General features: G+C 38.8%; 1 long non-coding RNA gene across 2 annotated transcripts in view; it reads left to right on the top strand.

Annotated features, from left to right (window-relative positions):
* Positions 1 to 16,249, top strand: part of LOC131487634 (uncharacterized) — a 60,346-nt gene that overhangs the window by 20,569 nt on the left and 23,528 nt on the right. For both annotated transcript variants that reach the window (XR_009249856.1, XR_009249857.1), the window contains 2 exons: positions 396 to 530; positions 1,022 to 1,096. This is a non-coding gene — a long non-coding RNA (uncharacterized LOC131487634). The remainder of the gene's footprint in view (positions 1 to 395; positions 531 to 1,021; positions 1,097 to 16,249) is intronic.

Consider the following 16,249-nt stretch of genomic DNA (forward strand, 5'->3'; position numbering starts at 1 on the left):
TGCATTATATTATCAGAGTGTAACCAAGAAAACAGAAACCACCTTAAGACTTTCCAACACAGTGAATTTAATTCAAGGATTTATTACACAGGTGATGGAAGTTCTGAGACCCACAGAGGAGGTAGTAAGGTATTCCAAAGTTAAACAGCAGGAAATCACTACCATCTCTGGGCTAGAAAGATGAAACATGTAGTGGTATTAATGCCCAGGGAGTCATCAGGTGGAAGCTGGAACTAAGACAAACCTGCTGAGCCATGAAACCAAGGAGCTGTAGCCATAAAGGAGAAGTAAATGTTGAGAAGATGCCTCAGGTAGAGAGGCAGGAAGAGAAAGGCCCTGGCTTCTCTCCCACCCCATTCAATCTCTGACCCGTGTCTTTCCTTGTCAAAACTCAGCCATAAGACAGCTGATCTGGGATCCTGGGAAACGCGGACTGCAGGGCTCAGTCTCTCCCTCTAATGGAGAGCTGAGCTGGAGAAAGACAAAGGATGGAGCCACCATGCCCAAGCTCCTAGCCATAGCGCCTATAGGTGTGTCAATTTTTTCCAAAATTTAAAGTAGTTTTTCCCAAAGCTTCTATGTTTGGTGCCATGTCTCAATGGTTCCACAATTCCAAGTAATCATTTTCTTTTGGGGGCTGGGGAAACTTTACAGGACCATCTGGTGGCGACCATTGGAAACTAGAAGAATCTTCTAAAAATAAAAATTACTTAATGCAGCCTTGCTCATCTCATTATGGATTTTTAGACATTTGACTGAAATATGCCAATAAAGTAACTTTTGAAATGTTCCCTTTTCCAAGTTTCTGAACCAGAAACAGAAAGCTTATCTTCCTGTTAAGCATAGGCTACTGTTGTGGTAGGCTCTTAACCTGAAAAATGTAATGAAAAGAAAATGCATCATGCTATGAAAGCTGTTTGAAACTTGTATTGCTATAGGACTAAAAGATTCCTTAAGATTCTGAAAATCAAGAAAACCAAAGAGGAACTTAAATGCTTGAATCCTTATCTTTCTATTGCAGATCATGTCATTGGATACTCCAGAAAATGAATATGTCTTGAAGTGCATGGAGTGTGTGATTAAATCCCTGAGTAGGGTGAGTATGACATAATAATGCTTGACAAGTCCTTGAAGCGTTTAAATAGCAAGCAAGGAAGAACATGGTTTCCTGTAGCATAAGGAGTTAGAACTTGAAGTACCAGAATGGAATTGGCAAATGGAAACACTTGAATGGCTTTCTAGAAATATTTCCTAATGCAGTCATAAGTTAGGACAGTGGAATTGGTTTTCCAGAGGGGAGTGATTGGAACAGGGGTTTCTGAAGTAAACAAAGAAAAGGCATCAGGGAATATACCTAATGAGTCAGCTATTATTAACTCTTTTCTTTAGGTCCAGCATTAGAAATAACAGTGTTACATCTGCATTCAGTAAAGTACACATATTATCTTATTCAGTCCTCAGGTGAGAAATTAGGGTTTAGAGAGGTTAAACATGGCTTGTTCAAAGTGCATACCAGTTAAGTGTTAGAGCTGGGTCTCCAACCTAGGCTCTCATTCAACATCAGTACTCTTGCTGCTACAGTACAGAACCTTGGGATTGGGAAGAGTCACTCAGAGAAAATCAAAGCTATGGTTGGTACTGGAAGAGTTCTATATTTTTGGAGTTGATGTGGATTTATCTACAACAAAAGGAAAATACCACTCCTTTCTAAACATCTAGGGAACTGTAACAGCCAGAGTTCTTAGTTTTAGAGAACAAAATATGCTCTGGATAGTTTAGGCCGAAGGAGGTTTATTACAGAGCATAAGGTAGTTTACAGAATGTAGCAGTGGCTAGAGAACTGAGTAGTTCTGCTACTAAAATTTGTGGGATTTGGGGCAAGAGCACGAGTAGATACTCACATAACATGTCTAAGTACTCAAAAGTTAAACACCAGCTTCAGATTGTTAATAACATAATGTGCTATGTTTCCTGATTGAGAAATTTACCTCCTAAATGACCTGGAAGGTCAAGATAGACTTTAAAATTCTCAGACTCATTTGGGTTCCTCACCAAAGCATAATGGCATGAGGAAAGCATAACCCCAGTCCCCAGCCCAGGTTTTCCACCTTCTCGTTTTGTCTCTGGCTCCATTCTTGTGCTGTGAGGGACTCTCATCGCATATGGGTGGACACTGCACCCACTGTGTCCAGGCTGTATCTATACCCCTGGAAGAAATTTGCCCTTTAGCCACTCTCAGACCTAAAGGTGTCCATACTGATTGTGTGGCTCACTCTCAGGAGAAAACAGCCCCAGGAAGCAGGCCCACAGATACCCTGGAAACAAGTTCAGGGCCAGTTAGGTAAAGAATCTGAGTCTATGATTCCCAAGGCACACTCTGGGACTAGGGCTCCAATTAAGTGTGTCCAATTGACCCCACATATTCCTTACTCAGTATTTAGGGGATGGCCAGAGGAGAGCTAGATAAGAGCCTCTAAAGTGTTGGACCCAAACAAGAGACTCTGTCACCTGGACAAAGGACAGAAACAAGTGTAGGTCCTGCTTGTTCAGGTACAATGCAGCCTCATGAATTGCCAAGCCACACCAAGGGACTTGTTTAGAGAAACCTGACTGCCACAGACACTGGCTGCTTTGTACCTTTGACGCCAGGTACTAACATATAGAGCCTGCCTCACAGCTTCCTCAGGAGAATCAAACACTTCCGCGGTTATGCTGGCCAGAAGGTCCGGTCTCTTGTGTAAGGCTATAATCTCACAATGTTGATTTTTGCATTTCAGGTTTTGTGCAGGTATATCTGCTTAGTGGAACCTAATCAGTGTGGAAACTTAGCTTCAAATGTAGCTTGGTCTTCACAGTTTCTATTACTCTGGAAAATACCATAGAAGTAGATTGAAATGTGTGACCACATGAGACCAAACCTCTTTGCAATATCTTTGGAAAAGCCCATTTATTGAGATAGAAATAGAAACGGCTTAGATACATATTGCCTTTTTTATGGTAAAACCACCATTATGGATTTAGTTGTAATGGCTTTCTGGAGTACTCTGCTATAAAGGATTCTGAGGCCTTCTCTGGACTCAGTGAGAAAAAGTACTTCTTTTAATTTTTGGTATCTGCCATTATTGTGGGAGAGGCTGGGGTAATACCTATGCCATTTTTGGAGGCGGGACTATGTCTTAGATATATGCAAGTAGGTACCGGGTAGGGTTTGTTAAATGAATAAATAAACTGTAAATGAGTGAATTATAGCTGGGACCATAGGCAGGAATTAAAGTGATTCTGAGTTTTTTCCACTTTCTAACCCTAATCTATTTAATTTTATGTTACCACAGTGACTTAGAGAAGAAAAGAGATATAATGCAGGGGAATCAAAGAAAGTGACATTTGTAGAAGTTAAGGAGGCAGAAGAGATTCTCTTGACCTTCTTCCCATTCTCTTCAATGTTAGTTAAGATAATACTACCTGCTGTAACAAACAAACCCCCAAATTTCAGGGGTTTAGCATGAAAGAAAACATGTGTTCTTTTTCCCCTAGTAATCTGATGGGGGTGCTTCCTGCCAGTGGGGAAAGATGTCTTAGACTGATGAACCTACAATGTCTCCCAGTCATCCACATGCAAAAAGCATATAGGAAAAGGGAGTGGGAGAAAAGGATATGTAATTGCTCTTTAACCACTTTACTTGGAGAAGTGACACACATCACTTCTCATATTGCCTTGATGAGCACTAGTCATTTGGCCCCATCTGGATGCAAGGGTGAGGCTGGGACGTACAGTGTCTGTCTGGGCAGCTGCTTCCCAGGCACAGCTCTAGATCAGTTCTCCTCAAAATGTGCTCCAGGGACCTGAACATCAGAATCACTGGGGAATTTGTTACAAATGCACATTCTTGGGCCTCACCCAGGATGATAGATTAGGACAAATGGAGGTGGGCCCCAGAAAGCTGCAGTTTAATAAGCCCTCCACAGGATTTCTGTGTATGTTCTTTTGAAAAGTCCTGATCTCTGCTGGACAGCATGTCATTTCTGCCCTAGTGTCTAATGACTGCCTTCCGGCACACCCATATTTGAAGCCCCTGCCCCCTGAAGGAGTACCTCCTACTCCCTTAAAAGTCAAGCTTCCTTATGTGACTTATTTGGGCCAAGAGAATGTGAAAGAAATGATCATGACCACTTCCAAGTGGACATTTTAAGAGCCAGTGTATGCTTTGCTACTCTGTCTTTCCTTCTGTCACTGTGAACTGCAATGAGCAGATAATAGCTGCTCTGTTAGCCTAGATCCTGGAGGGAGGTGAGCAGACAACACAGAGCAGAGTCCCAGCTGACTGGCAATGAAGATGCAGCATGAGAAAGAAAGAGACCTTTGTTGTTTAAAGCTTTGAAATTTCGGGGGTGTTCACCGCTGTGGCATTGTCCTCACTGACATACCTCCTTTCCTCCAACCTGTAACTGACTATGACTTTTTATGAATGGCTTTGCAAAGCTTATCTCCAAAGGGTTATTTCCTCCTTGGCACGATGTGAAAGAATTTTGGCATGCTACCCACAAGTGTTTCCTAGGGTTTGTACACCTATCCTTTGCCTTCTTTTTTTTGTCCTTTTCATTCTTACTTCAAGTATTGACAGTATCTAGAAACCTTAACCATTTGCACAGTAGAATTATCTCTGGTTTGTTCTGGTATTGGTGACCTGATTTTTCCTTTTTAACATTTGTGAAAAGAAGCATGCAAAATATCACTTACATAGATTCTTGCTCCATCTTCTAGGTCCCAGTCAATCTATTATCTTTCTCTTCTAGGTTCAAGAATTCAGTTCTATTGGGTGACAATAATTTGATTTCTTGAGAATCCAGCACAAGGGATTCAAAGAGAAATCAAATCACAAGAAACTCAGACCATTAGATTAGAAGGATATCTTCTTAAGTGGACTGCTAAAATTGGATTTAAACTTGATCAGCACATACAATAACATACATTACTTACGATTGGCAGCTAGCAGCAGGACAGATAAGTCTGGAATCATCTGTGTAGGGCTGGGGTGGCTAGCAGTGTATGATTTTATTTTGGGGAGGGTAGCAGTAACTTTATATGCCTAATTTTGCTAAGCTTGGGGGTAGTACTAGCATAAACATATTGTGTTTCCTGAGCATGGCTTCCTGGCCAGTGAGGGGTAAGAAGGGCAGGTGGTGGCTTGGGATTAAAATTGAGAGGTAACTAATGTACAGTAAAATGTCAGCTATCTATCCAGAACTACGGAAATGAGTTGTTCTGGTTACAACGCTCATGTGTATAAAAATAGGTTCATTTAAATTATTTTTGGTGAACGTCTTTGAAAATATATGTATACTTCCCTTCTTTATTAAATAGAACATTCTAATTTGATCTTGTCCTGATGACTCAATCATAAATTATTCTAAAGGGCTGTAACAGAGCCCATTGAGTTCAGGGCTCTGTGTTTGAACCTGTGGGGGTTCCAGTTTAGAGTTCTGGTATCAATTTTTCAGACTTTTCCTGTCTTCATCAACTCTCAGGCTGCCAGCTGTCACTTTCTGATGCTGCCAGTGTGTATCTCCCTGTGACCTGCCTCCAGGATACCTTGAACTGGGAAACTAAACAATCATGCTCATTAAAGTTGTGCCTAAAATATGAGCAGATCAACTCTAAATGTGAGCCCCAGGAACATCCCGATGTGAATAAAGTGCATGAGTTTTATTATATCACTTTGCTTTATCAGTGACCCACTTTTCTTTTTTCTTTTATTTTCTTGATTTCTTGTTTTCTGTCTCTGTCTCTCTCTCTCTTTTCTTCCTCCCTCCCTCCTTTCCTCTCTTCCCTCCTTCCTCCTTCCCTCCTTCCCTCCCTCCCTCCCTTCCCCTTCCCTCCTTCTTTCTTTCCTTCCCTCCTTCCTCTGTCTCTTTCTGTCTCAGGAAAGTAAGATTGTTTCATTACCAAGTTTCATGCAAGTGAAGTATTTCTTTTCATCAGGTCTATTCTGAACAAGAATGGTAGAATATTGAGTAGAGGTGGGATGTCATAGCAATATGGGGCTAATGAAACACCTAGTCATAATACTTTGCATTTTTAAAGCTTTTTATACTGCTCAGAATGTTTCTCCCTACTGGCTTTTGCATCTGTCATTTTGATATAATGCTAATATTACATCATTTTTATAGTCATAATGGCTATAAAGTTGTCTTAAACTAACCTTGCTAATAAGTTAAAAAAAAAAAGACTTAATCTTACAGAGAAGAATTAAAAATGTCTAACCTATCACTTGTTACCCAAGGTGGGTAATTACTATAGGCCCCTCTCTCCTCTTTGGTTCTCTGCATGGAGGATAAGATAGGGTAAAAGTGTAGAGAAGGTTTGTACATATGACAAAGAAGGTGATAGAAACACAAAGAACAGCATAAATTCAATACAACACTTAGAATTTCCTGCACCTAATTCCTTCTGAAAAGCATTAGCAAAGGCTCTTCAAAGCCGTGTCTTTCTTGTCAGTTAGAGAACTTTGTATTCTATGAGCACCTGGATTGTTAAAATGTGTGTGATAATAAAGGAAATGACCCCTGCCACCCTGTACCTCAAATGGGCTTGTTTAATGCTTGGAGAAAACCATTCGGCCACACACAGAAGAAAAGATGTGCCCTTTCAGTTCTACCACTGACAGATGTGGAAGGTATGATTTATCACATAAGGCCAAGACCTTTTGTGTGAGTGGGATTGCACCAAACATTCCAGACCTTTTTTGTGCCCCCTTTTCTCTGCATCAAGCCATGACCTGTGGCTTGATGCAGGGATGTGGGGAGAACAGAAAACATATGTTTACAGTTACTGAAGTAGTGGTGGAGGGTTGTAGATGACTTGTCAGACCTATAAAAGCTGGACATGAAGTCTCAGAAACCAAAGACTGCCTGGCTGGGATGGGAACATGAGGGGCCATGCAAAGCATGAAAGGAAACCACCATTAAATGAAAACCAGTCCTTGTTCCCATATGATAGCATTCCTGCTGGTAGACTTGGTCTCTGGGGCTGTCTTCTGGGCTCTAGGCCCTCATAGAAGACTGAGGGGCAGGTGGGTTTTCAGAGCAAGTAAACCAACTATGGCCTATTTCATGGAGGAGGAAGAACAAGAATTGATTTTCCATCCATCCATCCATCCATCCATCCATCCATCCATCCATCCATTCTTTCCACACAGAAGCCAGAATAATTTCCCAAAATGTACATCTGGTCATGTTACTCGACTTTAAAATTTTCCCAGCTTTTCCATCAGAGTGGTCTAGATTGCTGCATGTGACCTCCCTGGTTCTGCACAATGGGTCTCTATGCACTTCTCTGGTGACATCTCTTATCCTTTCCTCTCACCTCCCTATCTATTCTATACTCCTGTTGCATAAGTTTCTTCCAGTAATTTGAAAGAAATCATGCTTTTTCTTGCTCCTGGGACTTGAGCAAGTTGTTCGTTTTATTTCTTGTCCCTCCTTTGTTTTCATGACCACTGTCTTCTGTCACATCCCTCAGGAGGTCTCACTTTAAGGGAGCATTGGGTCCTGGCATGAAGTGCTCTCATAGCACTCTGTAGTCTCCCATCAGGGCCCAGGAGTAAGTGTTACTATCTTTATTGCATTTATAATCCCACTATAACCTAAGCTATTTGAAGGCATGAGTGATATCTATAATACCTAGCACAGAGTCCGCCACATCATACGAATTTAGCAAATAATTCTTGTATACAATGTATGACTAAGATCAGCAATGTAGTTTATAGATTGGATCTTGTTGTCAAGCTATTTGTATCTGTATTCCAGTGTCACCTCTTATTAAATTCATGACATTGGGCAATTACTTCATATGCCTTTGCCTGGGATTTCTTATCTGTGAAATAGGAATAATAGTATATACTTCTTAGAATGTAGCTAAATGAGATAACACATGACAAGCACCTCGACTAGTGTCTAGCACATAGAATATACTTATATAATTATATAATTATAATTAAGTGTCTTCTACATGCTCAGGGTTCTGGACTTGAACCTGTGGTGGAATACAAAATTATATAATCTACAAGTCACTATAGGGACTGGTTTGATCCCTGTAAACCTCACAGATGCCTCTATGAGGAAAGATGAGTACCAACAGAGGCTCTGGGGGACATCTTACCCTGAATCTAGTTTAGGAGCTTAGGACCTCAGTCTCTCTGCTGATCTGTCATGATCTCCTTGACAAGCCCAACTGCTCCCCATCCCTGAGGTCAGATCATTGCTATCTTATTACCTTGTGTCTTTCTTTTCCAGGACTCTAGTGCTTTTGAGAATGGGCCTGTATTTGTCACCAGCAGATCCTGTTCTCATATCCTGATGACTAGAGTCCTATTCCTAAACCCCAGGCCCTGCTGGGGCCAGCCATGCTATTTCTTTGATGCTGACCACCTATTCATATAACCTTTGTCTGGAATGCTCATCACCACACTCTACCTGCCTGACCTTTTGGCCCTCTGTGACACTGCTGCCTATTGGACTGCTGCCTCTTCCCTGTACCTCGTGGCCTGTCAGGAATATAGCAGGACCAGCTTTCTACTGCTTTACCCTACCTTATGTAATAGGTCCCTCAATCTGACACTCTATTCTCAGTTTTATCTTGCCACCACCAGAACTGCTGTTTAGAGAGCTCCTGCCCTCAAAACACTACGCTGTCTTAGGGGACATAATATATGTCCTTAAATGACAAAGAAGGCTAGAAGTCAGAAGTGCCTTGGAATATTGGTGGAAGTTGTATGTTTATTACAATACTTTAAAGTAAAGAGAGGAATGAAAATACTTACGTCTAGGGACACCTAGGTGGCCCAGTTTGTTAAGAGTCCAATTATTGATTTTGGCTTTGTCACAGTTCATGAATCCAAGCTCCACGTTGGGCTCTGCACTGAGTGCAGAGCCTGCTTGGGATTCTCTCTCCCCACCTCTTTCTGTCATTCCCCTTCTCTCTCTGTGTCTCTCTCTCTCAAAATAAATAAAATACACATTAAAAAAAAGAAAATACTTATGTCCAGTGAAGTCTATAGTGACACTCCAGGAAAGAGTCAGACTAATAGCTTATTAGACAACAAGCAAACTGTGTCTCCACAGGATAGGACATCATAGGACTCTTGACTCCCTCCCAGCCTTTATTAGGAATGGAGAAATCCTTCCATTAACACCACAGTATGTAACTATGGGTATAGGAAACAGTCCAACTTTCCACTACGAAACCTTACGTGACTTGGCATCCATCTCATGGAGAATGCCCTTTTGTGCCATCTATGGGATTATAATTGGGATGACCAAATTCTTAGTCAAACCCTATAGTCTGTTGTAGACAGGTGGTTTGGATAGTAATTGAGAATGGAAAAGAATAAGGACACAGAGTTGGAAAAGAAAAACAACTCACTACTGTTTTATTTCTCTGTTAATAGTCTTTAAGATGTTGTGGTAGTTTAATCAAAGTTGGGTGAATCTCTTTCTTTTTAAGGAATCGAGTATAAGGACCAACAACTCTGATATAATCATTCAACTGACTGGAAATGACCATTCATGTTTATTATTCTTTTATCTCTTTGGAAATGTATTTGAGGGGAGAAAGTGTTTCTTCTTCAACATTGCCCACTGAAGGCAAAGGGAGACATTTTCTTTCTCTTTTCTTTTTAAAAAATCTTTTATTTAAATTCAAATTAGTTAATATACAGCATAATATTAGTTTCAGGTGTACAACTGAGTGATTCAGCACTTACAAACAGTATCCACTGCTCAATGCAACAAGTGCCCTCCTTAATCCCCATCACCTTTTTAAACCATCCTCCCACCCATCTCCCCTCTGGTAACCATCATTTTGTACTCAATAGTTAAGAGTCTGTTTCTTGGTTTGCTTCTCACTTTTTTTCCCTCTATGATCATTTGTTTTGTTTCTTAAATTCCACATGTGAGTGAAATCATATAGTATTTGGCTTTCTGTGACTTATTTTACTTATCGTAATACTCTCTGTCTCCATCCACATTGTTACAAATGGCAAGATTTCATTCTTCATGTGACTGAATAATATTCCATTGCATATATATATTTATACCCACTTCTTCCTTATCCATTCATCAGTCGATGGACATTTGGGCTTTTTCCATAATTTGGCAATTGTAGATACTGCTGATATAAACATTGGAGTGCATGTATACTGTCAAATCAGTATTTTTATATTCTTTGGGTAAATACCTAGTAGTGTGATTGCTTGTTCTTAGGGTAGTTCTGTTTTTAACATCTTTCTTCTTAAATTTTAATTAAGTTCTAGTTAGTTAACATACAGTGCAATACTGGTTTCAGGAGTAGAATTCAGTGATTCATCATTTACATACAACACCCAGTGCTCATCATGACAAGTGCCCTCCTTCATACCCATCACCTACCTAGCCCATCCCCCATCCATCTCCCTCCATCAACTCTCAGTTGGTTCTCTATCATTAAAAGTCTCTTATGGTGGATGTCTGGGTGGCTCAGTCAGTTAAGCATCTGACCCTTGATTTTAGCTCAGGTCATGATCTCACAGTTCATGGGTTTAAACCCCACATCAGACTGTGCTGACAGCTCAGAGCCTACTTGGGATTCTTTCTCTCCCCCTCTCTGCCTCTCCCCATCCCTCTCTCTCAAAATAAATAAACATTAAAAAAAGTTTCTTATTTTTTTTCCCTCTCTTTTTTCCCCTCCCATATGTTCATCTGTTTTACTTCTTAAATTACACATATGAGTGAAATCATATGGTATTTGTCTTCCTCTGACTGACTTATTTTGCTTAGCAAAATACACTTTAGCTCTATCTGCATCGTTGCAAATGGCAAGATTTCATTATTTTTGATGGCTGAGTAATATTCCTTTGTGTATATATACCACAACTTCTTTATCCATTCATCAGTTGATGGACATTGGGCTCTTTCCATAGTTTGGTTATTGTTGGTAATGTTGCTATAGACTTCAGGGTGCATGCACCCCTTCAAATCTGTATTTTTGTATCTGTTGGGTAAACACCTAGTAGTATAATTGCTGGGTTGTAGGGTAGTTCTATTTTTAACTTTTTGAGGAACCTCCATACCGTTCTCCAAAGTGGCTATACCAATTTGCATTCCCACCAATAGTGCAGGAGGGTTCTCCTTTTTCCACATCCTCACCAACATCTGTTGTTTCTTGTGTTACTGATTTTAATCATTCTGACAGGTATGAGATGATATCTCATTGTATTTCCTTGTTGATGAGTGATATTCAACATCTTTTTCATGTGTCAGTTGACCATCTGGTTGTCCTCTTTGGAAAAATGTCTATTCATGTCTTCTGCTCATTTTTTATTTTAATTGTTTAATGTTTATTTATTTTTGAGAGACAGAGAGACAAAGTGTGAGCAGGGGAGGGGATAACAGGTCAGCAGAGAGCTATCAGCACAGAGCCTGATGTGGGGCTTGAATTCATAGACTGAGAGATCATGACCTGAGCTGAAGTCAAGACACTTAACCAACTGAGCCACCCAGGTGCCCCATCTGCTCATTTTTAAATTGGATTATTTGGGGTTTTTTGGTGTTGAGTTTTAGAAGTTCTTTATATATTTTTGATACTAGCCCTTTATCTGATATGCCATTTGCAAATATCTTCTCTCATTCCATAGGTTGGCTTTTAGATCTGTTGATTGTTTCCTTCACTGTGCAGAAGCTTTTTATTTTGATGAAGTCCCAATAGTTTATTTTTGCTTTTGTTTCCCTTGTCTCAGGAGACATATCTAGGAAGAAGTTGCTATGGCTGATGTCAAAGAGATTACTGCCTGTTATCCTTTGGGATTTTATTGGTTTCATGCTGCACATTTAGGTCTTTCATCCATTTTGAATTTATTTTTGTGTATGCTGTAAGAAAGTGGTCCAGTTTCCTTCTTTTTCACGTTGCTGTGCAGTTTTCCCAGCACCACTTGTTGAAGAGACTGTTTTTTTTTTTTTTTTTTTTCCATTGGGTATTCTTTCCTTCTTTCTTGAGGATTAATGACCATATAGTGGTGGGGGTAATTTTCTCTTTCAGTCAGTGGTCTGAAAGTTCTGTTTGCATGGTATAAAAAAATAAGACAAGGTTTATGTTTTTTATTTTCTTTTTTACTTTATTTATTTTGAGAAAGAGAGAGAGGATGAGTGGGGTGGGAGGAGAGAGAGAGAGAGAGAGAGAGAGAGAGAGAGAGAGAGAGAGAATGAGAATGAAAATTCCAAGCAGACTCCGAGTTGTCAGCGCAGAGCCCAATGTGGGGCTCAAACTCACAAACTGTGACATCATGACCTGAGCAGATATCAAGACTCAGACGCTTACCCAACTGTGCCACCCAGACACCCCAAGAAAGGGTTTTAATGTTAGACAGATTTAAGTCTGAATCCCTCCACCATTTTTTCTCTCTGAACTTTATTCACACAATGGAAGGAATGGTATCAATCTAAGAGTGTTGCTGTAAGGATTAAATTATGGAATGTATATGAAGGGTCTGACACAATGAATAGTACATGTACGGACATAAGCAGTGAATTCTCAGCTGTTCTTGCTAATTAGGGTCAGTGCACATGGAAGCAGGTGCAACTCAGGAAGAATGCTTTATAGCATGGCCATCTTTGACCACAACTTGGTGAGATATTCTTTCTCAGCAGCAAACTGCCAGAACTTGTGTGCTAGCTCATTTGGATGACCTTTTTTCCCTTTATTTTTTGCCTTCTGTTCCTAGATATGCAAAGGTTATTCTTATCTGTATAAATAACCTCGTTGCCTTTATATCATTGATGCCAAAAACTGATGTTTATTTAATTTCTTGTTCAAATTTAGTACACTGCCTGATACGCTTGTTATAACAAGCATAAGTATTCAATAGATGTCAGTTTTTGAGGATAATGATGATGATTTCTAATAACCCAGTCCTTCATGGAACTCAGACTTTAGTAAGGATATCACATACATTCCTAAAGAAGCATTGAAGGTTTTTAAGCAGATTAATGACTGTCTGTGATCACCTTTAATGCCTCATTTTCACTCTTCCTCTTCCACAATCAGACCGTAAGACTAGTAGGATTTTCCTTTGATTATGTTTCACAGATCTGTCATTTTTTTTCCCTCTAATCCCACTAGGATTTCTAATCCCCAGCAAATTGGCTGGAGATGGCCTGATTTACTATAGTTTTAGATAGAACACTTGGCTCTTTTCTATGTGTCTCTCATTCCTTCCAGGAGACTAACCCAGATATGTTCTAATGATAGTGTCAAGAATCAGGGAGATCAAGGCAGAAATGCATGAAAGCTTTTTTGAGTTTCTGCTGGTGTCAGATATTTCCTATTGGCCAAAATAAGTCATGTGTTCTAGTGGGAAAACATGACCAAAAATATGGATATAGGGAGGTGTGAAAACATGGGGCTATTACTCCAAACAATCTACTGCTGTCTGCTTTCTGGCCACAATTACTAACATGCTGTCATATGTGAAATATGTTTACTCCCATATCTCAAGTCCTGGCATTATGCTTGAAGTCTAGGGTATTATGATGTACATCAAGTTCATATAAGATTCTTCTGGAGAAAAAGTCATCTGCCCTATACATATTCACTATATAGTAATGAAATGAGGAATGACCAATATAAATATTCCCATCTAGAAAAAGGAAGAGTAGAAAGTACGTAGCAGTCACTGGTCCATAGCAATTCTGAACTTTTCTTGGGCATATCCTGTCTGTTTTCCTACTCTGGAGATAGGGAATGTTCTTTTAATAGACTTTAGTTCTGCTCCCTAGGAATGGCCCCCAGTCCATTCTTCTTCATGGCTCTTGGGTCAGATTTCTGGCATGTTGTTTCTTTTCCATCCATTTTGGGTATTTCCAAAGAAGATATTGGAAAATACTCTTGATTTTTTCCTATAAAGAATTGAGGACACAAAAGTCTTTCTACAATTTTGACACATTTTTCTATAGTCCCAATTCATTTTAGTGCATACTGACAGAACATTGCCAATCCAGCTGAATTTAAAATATTGCAGATTTCCTTTGAATATGATATGATTCTACTCCATGAACTAAAAGCCACATCTTGAATACCTTTATAAGCCTTTTTGTATAGCAGAGAGGTTCTACTAGGCCCTGCCTTAATTCTTTCACAGATATTTATAAGGGCCTGATAGCCACATCTATGATTTCATCTTTTGTCCCCAAGCTATATTTTATTTTATGTAAAAAAGTTTTTAAATTTATTTATTTTGACAGAGAGAGAGAGAGAGAGAGAGAGAGAGATTGAGAGAGTAGGGGAGGGGCAGAGAGAGAGGGAGAGGGAGGATCTGAAGCAGACTCTGTGCAGTCAGCACAGAGCCTGACACAGGGCTCCAACTCACAAACCTTGAGATCATGACCCGAGCTGAAACCAAGAATTGGATGCTCAACTGACTGAGCCACCCAGGTGCACCCCCCAAGCTATATTTTATTTTGAGAAGTTTTTTGCTCCCTAGAGAGGCTAGAGATGAAAAGCAGTTTTAGGTTTCCTGCCAGAAAATTGCAAACCCTCTATATTTCCTCTGTGTTTGCTTATAAACTAGCTAGTTTTTTTTTTCTTTAGACCATCTCCTTATTACAGCAGTTTATTAAACACAGCCAATAAGAGCCAGTCAATATTTCAAGATTTTGCCTAGAAATCGCATTGGTCAAATCTAAAAACTCATTACTACATTTTCTCTTTTCTTTGTTGCAACAGGTGACAGATTTACCAATTGTTTCACCACTATATGAAGTGCATGACCATTCTCATCATTCCAGGTTATGTAGGCTCCTATGACCAAAAGCCAATGTCACATATGCTATGTTTTAGTGATGGCAGAACCCATGTGCAACACCAAATTCTTTGTCAGCTTGCTACAGTGTATGTCACAAACCATTTCAAAATTTCATGACTAAAATAACAATAATATGTCATTTCTCACAAGTCTGTGGATTGATAGAAGATTTTGCAGATCTTGAGCTAATTTTAATGCTTCAGTGCTCTTATATCTATGGTCAACCTGATCCAGAGTGGCCTTCACTGGGAAATCTCAGCCCTCCTCCAAATATCTCTTACACTGAATTATTTTAAGTGCTTACATGGAATTCCGTGTTCTAGAATATTCAGAGGCTGTATATAAGCTCAGCAGAAAAGGGTACTGTGTTAATTTAGTGATTTCAGCCATTAGTGAGAATAGAAGTGACCCATGTGCCATGTACTCAGAATTTCTCTCTTGATCCCTAAAGTCGTCGAGGGTATTGATTAGATCATATATATATATATATATATATATATATATATATATATATATATCTCATATATATCTCTCATATATATCTCTCATATATATATATATGAGATATATATGATATATATGAGAGATATATATGAGAGATATATATGAGATACATATATATGAGATGTATATATATGAGATATATATATGATATATATATATATGAGGTATATATATGAGATATATATATATGAGATATATATATGAGATATATATATATGAGATATATATATGAGGTATATATATGAGATATATATATGAGGTATATATATGAGATATATATATATATATATGAGATATATATATATATGAGATATATATATATGAGATATATATATGAGGTATATATATGAGATATATATATATATATGAGATATATATATATATGAGATATATATATATGAGATATATATATATGAGATATATATATATATATATATATATATATATATATATATATATTCACCCACTATGGCAGCTGATACATATTAGGTGCTTAGTGAATATTTTGAATGAGTAATTGAGTGGATATGTAGAAAAAGAATATGCACATATAGGTATGCAACATAGACTAAATTTTTAGCCAGGTATTATTCAACCTGTTCTGATGTTTTTCTCTCCAATTCCTAAACCTACCCTATAAAGCACTCATCCTGTTATATTTTTCCTCAAATAATAGATAGTCATATTTGCCTTTTCCTGTTATTTCAGTCAATGAATGTTCTTCTCCTGTCTGCATGGCAGAATGTATCACAGCATCCAATTGTTTCCAAATCATGTTTACTAAATTTGTTAAACAAATAAATTAATGAGTAAATGAATGAGTGAATAAATGAACCAGATTTATGCCATCCAAGGGCAGTGACTTTGTCTATCTTGTTTATTCTTAGCCATTATATCAGTGCCCCATACATGGT

This window comes from Neofelis nebulosa, chromosome 10 (genome assembly GCF_028018385.1).
Source record: "Neofelis nebulosa isolate mNeoNeb1 chromosome 10, mNeoNeb1.pri, whole genome shotgun sequence".
Lineage (NCBI taxonomy): Eukaryota > Metazoa > Chordata > Mammalia > Carnivora > Felidae > Neofelis > Neofelis nebulosa.